Below are 8,663 nucleotides of genomic sequence, written 5' to 3' on the forward strand. Positions count from 1 at the left end.
ACTAAAAATATACAACTATGTACTTGGGGGTTGGGGAAGAAAAAGTAAGGAAAAAAAATAAAGAAGAAGATTGGCAACAGTTGTTAGCTCAGGTGCCAATCTTTAAAAAAAAAAAAGAAACCATTGCCTAATCCAAGGTCATGAGCATTCAGCCCTATGTTTTCTTCTAAGAGTTTTATAGTTTTGGCTCTTACATTTAAATCTTTGGTCTATTTTGACTTAATTTTTGTATGTGGCATGAAGTAGGAATGCAACTTCATTCTTTTGCATGTGGATATCCAGTTGTCCCAGCACATTTGTTAAAAAGACTATTCGCTCCCCATTTAACTGTATGGTCACTTTGGTTGAAAATGAATTGACTATAGACGTATGGGTTTCTTTCTGGACTCTCAGTTCTATTCCACTGATGTAGATGTCTGTCATTATGCCAGTACCACCTCATCTTGATTATGCAGTAATCTTGATTATATAGTATGTTTTGAAATGAGGAAGTACGAGTCCTCCAACTTGGTTCTTCTTTTTCAAGATTGATTTGGCTGTTCTTGCATTTCCATACAAATTTTAGGATTAAGTTGTCAATTTCTGCAAAAAAGACAGCTGAGATTTTGATAGGGACATTAATTTGGGAAGTATTGCTATCTTAATCATATTGTCTTCTAATTCATGTGTATGTATGTCTTTCCATTATTTAAGTCTTTTAAAATGTCTTTCAGCAATGTTTTATAGTTTTCAGTGTCCAAGTCTTGTACTTCTTTTGCTAAACTTATTAATAAGCATTTTATTCTTTTTGATGCTATTGTAAGTGGAATTTTCTTAATTTCATTTTTGGATTGTTCATTGCTAGTGTATAGAAATACAACCAATTCTGTATATTGACCTCGTATCCTGCAACTTTTCTGGACTAGTTTATTAGCTCAGACAGTTGGTCTGTGTTGTGTGTGCATCCCTTACAATTTTCTATATATGCGATTGTGTCATTTGAAGCAGGGATAGTTTACTTCTTTCTTTCCAATATGAATTCCTTTTCTTTCTTTTTTTTGTCTTATTGCCCTGGCTGGAACCTCCAGCACAATGTTGAGTAGATATGGCAAGAGCAGATATCCTTGTCTTGTTTTTGATATTAGGGAGAAAGCTTTCATCTTTTTTCCTTAAATATGAAATTATGCAGGGTTTTTTATGTATGCCTTTTACCAGGCACCCAGTTATTATCATCTCCATTTTTCACATGAGGAAACTGGGGCTCAGAGACGTTGGCTAAGTTGCTGGATCACATAGTTAGTAACTGGAAAACTCAGGATTTGAACCTGTTTGGTGGTCTCCAAAGGCTCCTGGTGCCTTCCACCTCTGCCTGGGGGTGGCCAGCAAGGGGAAAGCCCAGGAAGAGAAGGGACATAGTGAGGGCTCAGTGGGTAAAGGAGAGGATTTTCTCCATACTGCGAGTGACTTTGGAAATCATCCGTTCCAATAATTCTGCCCACCTCCCACTGGGCCCTCCTACCCTGAGACAGCAGCACATTCACTGTGTGGCCTGTCTGCTGCTCTTTTGCTGTACACAGACAACAGTCGTTGTCATTTGAGGCGGGTCCTGTCCACTGTCTCTACTTCTTCTCCAGAGGGCTGGGAAGTCCCAGGGTAAAAGCATTTGCTAGAAAAGTAATATGTTGGGTACAAACAGATGATCTTTTGCATTTTGCTTTTTCCTTCTCCTTCCAGTTTCTTATCTGAATTCTTTTTTTTTCTTAAAAGATGTCCACAGGGGCTGGCCCCGTGGCGCTGGTTAAGTTCGCACGTTCTACTTAAGCAGCCCAGGGTTCACTGGTTCAGATCCTGGGTGTGGACCTACTTGCTGCTTGGCAAGCCATGCTGTGGCAGGCGTCCCACATATAAAGCAGAGGAAGATGGGCACGGGTGTTACGTCAGGGCCAGTCTTCCTCAGCAAAAAGAGGAGGATTGGCAGTGGATGTTAGCTCAGGGCTAATCTTCCTCAAAAAAAAATTAAATTAAATTAAAAAAAAGACTTCCACAGCAGATCTCCACTAATAATTATTACTGCTCCTTCACAAATTTCTCACCTTAAAGGTTTTCTCAGAGATCTATGAGGATCTCATTTTATAATTTAGATATGTTCTTCAGGCCATCCTATGTTCTCACCTGATAAATGAAACGGACAAATATGTAGTGGAGGTAAAAGAGGTTTGGGTGAATTCCCCAAGGTCAAAAGGGAAGGTGCAGGCCTGGTCAAAACTGAGATCTGGACCATCAGCACATGCCACAGTCAGTACTGTCCTTTCCAGCCAGACCGCGTTGCTTCACAAAGTGCGGGGGCACTTTTGAGAGACTGTTCACTCCCCCTGCCTCGCCCTCTGGTGCTGTGGTGTGGAAGCTCAGCTGGGCACGCAGCGCTCGGCTAACTCTATGGGCTTGGCGCCCGAGGCCTGGTTTGAATGTCGATTGCACCGCTTACTGCCTGTGTGTTACTGAAGCTCTGTGAGTGTCAGTTTCTTCATCCATAAAACAAATACTTTTATGAGAATTAATTGAGAAACTGTGTAAAGAGCTCTGTATAGTGCCTGACATATAGTAAATCCTCAATAAATAGTAATTATTATTATTTTGACACTTTTCCTCCCACAGTTCAAAGAGCAGTTTGACTTGTAGTACTTCTGTCTCACACTGAATACCTTGCTGGCGGCTTACTTTCACCAGCGTGTATTCAGTGCCTACATTCTCCTGACTTTAGGGCCCACTCTACCTGCTGAGAAGACTTTCACGGATAGTGGAAACCTATACAGCTCTTCCTATTGGCCTAACAAGGGCCTCAGGCCTCCGTGGAGTCAGGGCGATTTTGTGGGGAAATAGCAATTCTCACTCTAGCTGGAGAGCTGCGGATCTTCGAAAAGAATTGCAGGTGAAACAACAGCAATGCGACGGTGGAAACCGAAGGCCTGCACCTCCGAAAATGACTGTTGAGAGTCAGCCAGAGCATCCGCTTGTCTTCCTGTTTCCAGCAGGCACCCCTGTCCTGGGAGCTCCCGCACGATGAAACGCTGAGGCTTCCGGGTTGCTGCTCTGCTCCCCTGGCAGCCCCGCCCCTGGGCACGTGGGAGAGGGAAGGTCGTGCCTGCCACACCACAGCTGGGTGGGCACCCCCGGGCCCTTGCCCAGAACATCGGTCAGCCTTTGTACGCTCTCTGACCTGGAAGGCGGGGAGAGCTCAGGTCAGGAGCTAGCCCAGATCCTGGCTGAGCTGCCTGCAGGGCGTGGGGGCCAGGCCCTCCAGTTCCAGGACCACTGTGCTGTGACACTGGGCCGTGTGGTGCTCCGAGCCCAGACTTGTACCACACACAGATGGGAGTTTGAAGACAGATGAAACCAGGTCCCAGTTCCTAGCTGTATGACTTGGACAAGTAATTTCTCCTCTCTGAGCCTCAACTTTCTCATCTGAAGAGGAGGGGACAATAAAATGCTGATGGAGACCTTATGGCAGACGGTGGTGCGTGATCAGAAAATGTTACCTCATTCTTAGTCACTTAGCTTCTCTGGGCCCCATTTCCACATCTGCAAAACGGGGGTCATTGTCCTCTACCTACAGTCCCCACTGGGTGTAACACAGAAAAAGTCAGAGGCCAATCTACAGATGTCCCAGGCTGGATGTTGTGGTAGGAGACAATGCAAAGTGGTATGGAAAGAGAGGGAAAGCTCTGTGGTGTGAGGGGGCCAGAAGGAACTCCACGGAGGAAGTGGAACTTGAGCCGATCCTTGTAATGAGGAGCGATCGAATAGGCAGAGAAGCCAGACGTTACCTGTGGGATGAGGAACGAGGCAGGAGGGGGTGGAAGCCAGAGCAGTCCTGGCAGAGAGCACACCCTGTTTTGGGACTTCCCAGGTGTACTTCATGTTGCTGGAAACCATGTTGCCCACTGAGGGCTCTCTGCTTACAACCCATTGACTGAGATGAGACTAACACATGATCACATCAGTCCTAAAAAGGGCAGGAAAGTGTTGAGGACATAGGAATGCACTGTGGATCCAGCATTCTCATTCCTATGTATTTATTCACACAAAACCCTGTTCGTGAATGTTTAGGGTGACTTTATTCATAGTCGCCAAAAGCTGGAAACAATCTAAACATCCTTAATTGATCAGAATGATTAACAGACTAGAGTACATCCCCATAATGGACTCCTGCCCAGTAATAAAAAGGGACAGACTACTGGTAATGCCGTGACATGCTGAGTGAAAGAAGCCTGGCTCAGGCGGCCGTCTGCTCTGTGACTCCACTTGCGTGATATTTTGGAAAAGGCAAAACGATAGAGGCCCAGCTGGGGCTGACTATAAAGGAGCATAGGGAATTTTTTGAGGTGATGAAACTATTTGACATCTCCTCTGTGATGGCAGTTACACAACAGCACGTGTTTATCAAGACTCATCAAACTGTACACCAAAGAGAGTCAATTTGAAATTACACCTCAGCGGACAAAGGGCATGAGAGCGGCGTCCAGGAATGCAAGTCCCCACCTCAGCCAGCTTCTCTTTGTGTCTCCCAGAGCTCCTGGCCTAGTGATTTCCACACAGCAGGAACTCAACAGTCATAGATCACAACAGATTAACTGTAGCCTCATCCAGTGCTGGGCTTGATGAAATACATCAACACGGTATTTCCAAACCCAGCAGTGATTGCTATCAGGGCGTACGGGAAGAGGCAGGGCAAGCGGGTAGGAAGCGGGCTGGACTAGAAGTTGGGAAAACTAGAATTATCCTGGCCACATGCCTGCTGTGTGACTTTGGGTGAGTTACTCTCATGATCACCAATAATCAGTCACTGATCTGAGAGGGTCAAATGAAAATAATGTATGTTGTAAACTGTAAAGTATTGTGCATGAATCAAGTATTAGTATTGTTATTGTTGCTATATTTTCAAATAGGGAAGGTAAGTATCAGGATTTAAGTGACATGTCCAAGAAAAGAATCCGAAAGTGAAACCCCATCCTCTACCCTTCTCAAGTTAAAAGAGAAGTTGATGCTCTTAAAACAAAATGGAAAGCAAGCCTTGAAGCAGCCATGCTAGGCAATTTAGAAGCCATCATAACATGAACCTTGCAAGTACTGAACCCGTAGAAGCCTCTGTCACCTATTGGTTCCAGGGAATTCATCTGTTCAACAGCAGCATGTTAATGTATGAAGTGCCTGTGGCCCGTGTGCCATGGCTTACGCGAGGCATCAGGACCCGTAGGGAGCAGACAGGATCTGGGAAGCAGAGCTCCTCAGGAAGGAGGCAATGGCACCGTCGTCCTAGAGGATGATAGAGGGAAGCACCTAGGGCTTGGCAGTCTGTACCAGTCTCTTCAGTGGACAGCGGGGTCACGAGTTTGTTTAGCTGCTGGGAAGTAATTTGGCTAACGTTAAAGTCGTGTTTACCACTGCGGGGAAATTTCCATTTGGCAAGTAGGTGGTTTGCGGTTTATCCCTCTTAGAAGTGGTGAGTGACTGCAGCAGAAATCTGTTTAGACATTCAGAGTGTCACTGTGTGCCCGCTCTGTGTTAGGCTTGGGGGAGTGCGACCCTGAGTCAGACACCATCCCAGCCCTCAAGACGTTTACCGTTCTGGACTCAGGCTAGGGAACTGTTGGGGAGACAGGTGAGCCCAGTCAAGGGTTAAAGACTACAGATGTGGCAGACCAGAGTACTGGGCATGCTCACCAGGCAGCCTGCTGATAATCTCATTCCCAGGGTCTACAGGGAGAAAACAGGCTGGTGAGGTCTATTTAAATCTTTGATGCTTTGAGAGTTTTCTCTCTTACAGTAAATTAAGCATTTAAGTTATTAAGAGTTGAATCATAAGGAAAGTTCTGATTCCTATCAGCCAGGTATTGTTGTTAGGGAGGCTCTGACCGAAGTGAATCTGAATCTTCGAGATTGAGGACCTCCCCCTGAGCCGAGATTAACTCACCAGGTAAGTGCCACTTTGTAGAGGAAGGAAAGGAAGGTGCTGACTCACCTGAGAATGCGAGAGGGGGCTGGGGGGGTGGACACTTCTAGGAACCCTTGGACCCAGTGTCTCAAATGAGGGTGCCAGGGCCCTCCATCCCCTCCTCCTTTGAAATGAGATGTCAGGCCCTCCCTCCCTCCCTCCCTCCCTTCCTCCTTTGAAGTGAGGGTGCCAGGGCCTCCCTCCCTTCCTCCTTTGAAATGAAGGTGCCAGGCCCTCCCTCCCTCCCTCCTTTGAAATGAGGGTGCCAGGCCCTCCCTCCCTCCCTCCTTTGAAATGAGAGTGCCAGGCCCTCCCTCCCTCCCTCCCTCCCTCCTTTGAAATGAGAGTGCCAGGCCCTCCCTCCCTCCCTCCCTCCTTTGAAGTGAGGGTGCCAGGCGCCCTCCCTCCCTCCCTCCTTTGAAATGAGGGTGCCAGGCCCTCCCTCCCTCCCTCCCTTCCTCCTTTGAAGTGAGGGTGCCAGGGCCTCCCTCCCTCCCTCCTTTGAAATGAGGGTGCCAGGCCCTCCCTCCCTCCCTCTGAAATGAGAGTGCCAGGCCCTCCCTCCCTCTCTCCCTCCCTCCCTCCCTTCCTCCTTTGAAGTGAGGGTGCCAGGCCCTCCCTCCCTCCCTCCTTTGAAATGAGAGTGCCAGGCCCTCCCTCCCTCCTTTGCAGTGAGGGTTCAGGGCCCTCCCTCCCTTGCTTGTGGAGCCCCCATAGAGTGCTCTCTGTGCGATGCGATGCGACAGTTGGCTCTAAGGGACCTGCAAACTGCACTCCCCGAACAAGAGAGCCTCTGCACCAATTGCTCCAGCAAAGTCCCTTGGCAACTCTGGCCACCCTGAGGTGGGAGCCCTGGGCAGCCAGCCCCATCCAAACCACTTGGAACAAGGTGGGCAGCTTTGAAACGGGGAGTGTGGGGGCTCTCCAAGAAAAGGAGAGTGAGCGAACAGACTCCCCTCCCACTGAGGCGTTCTGGAGCCCACCAGGGGCCTCTGCCCCGTGTGGCCTTTCTCTTGGAATTCACTACAAAGCCTCATTCTTTGTTATCTGTCACATCCTTAGTACCTAAAAATGATGGATGCTAGGAAGCGTGTCCCCTACTAATGCAAGCAGCACTGGCCTGCTCTGAAGTCTTTTCACTTATATGCAGAGCAGGTGGAGTAAGTGTAGACTTAGAAGCCGATTTGGATTCAAATGCTGACTTTGCCCCTAGGAACTCGCTCTTTGGAGCAGGTCACTTAAGCCTGTTTCCTCCCATAAAATGAGGATAATGTGCCCCTGGCATCGAGCGTTGTAAGACTTCAACGGATTAAGGGGCAGACGTGCCTGGAGAGTGCCTGATGCTGAATACACGTTTACTGAAATGCAAACCAATATTTTATAACGCCATTCAGGGGCATGGGGAAGTTAAAACTATTTTGGCAACTAAACAACCACATATAAGGCTTTGCTGGGGGCTAGGCCCCTGGAGAAGCCCACACCTCTGTGGGGAGAGGTGGGTCTCCTCTCTGTCTCAGGTGAGGGGCTGTCCTGGAGTTCTGGGACATGTGAAGACTCTCCTGGTTTCACTCCCACACACGGCTCATTACTGTGTGTCGAGTTTCTTCCTGTAACTTTTAGAGGGCACCTTTCTTCCTCCCCTTTTTGGGGGTAAGGGCAGCTTACTGTTTCCCTAGGTACTGCCAACAAACTGGTTTTCTTGAGGGAAAACATCTGTACAAAATCTTCTGGTTTCAGGTCAGCCGGGGACAGATGGTGCTGGCCCGTCCACCTGAGATCACAGCCTCATTTTTCTTTCTTTTGTTCACTCGAGGAGAAAAGAACAAACACATGGATGGTATTTTCTCATTTGGAAAAAAATTTGTTCAGTTATTTTTTACTTATGTTTAAGATTCTTATAACATTCCATTCTTTATTTCCTTTCCATTGAACTTCCCCACAACTATGAGAATCATTTATTCTGAATAACCTTTTGGTTTTTTTATTATTCTAAAAGCAATATTCATTAGAAAAAACCTAAGCAGAGACCGAAGTGTTACTTTTATAACTTGTTTTTGGTTAGAGTAAAAGAAATTCTCCCACTCAGAATGATTTATTCTATTTCTGGGTTCATGCATGTTTTTCACAAAAAATAATTAGCTACAAAACAGTAGGAAGAAAACAGTTTACTGTTCTATTGCAGAATTTCAGATTGATAATTTAGACCAATGTACTGAGCCTCTAAAATACCCTTCAGCTGAATTTCACGAGGGCTTGAGGCAAATCTCAAGAACTGATAACTTTATTGTATGCACAACTATGAAACTAGCTTCATAAGTCTCCAGAGATGATATCCTAAGACACAAGGGAGCACGGGCACTCTGTGAAAACCTGTTCCTAGGTCTGATGAGATCTTCCTTCCTCCTCGTCTTACATCCCTGTCTTCTTTTACTCTCCTCTCCCTTCCCCTCTTTACCACAGTCTTTGTCTTAATTAGCCCTAAGTCATTGTGTATATAAATCTATCTGTAGCAGTACCCTTGTCTAGAATGGACTGAATTGCCTTTTACAGTATATGGTTCTTTAATGACTTCTTTGTTCCTGCAGACCAGTAACCCTCAGAAATCCTTTAAAAAGTCTCTAGGAACAAAGTTACTGTGCTATTCCTCATTCTCTGCCTTGTAGGCGACTTACTACCCCACTTCTGCCTATTG

This window comes from Equus caballus, chromosome 18, assembly GCF_041296265.1.
Source record: "Equus caballus isolate H_3958 breed thoroughbred chromosome 18, TB-T2T, whole genome shotgun sequence".
NCBI classification, from domain to species: domain Eukaryota; kingdom Metazoa; phylum Chordata; class Mammalia; order Perissodactyla; family Equidae; genus Equus; species Equus caballus.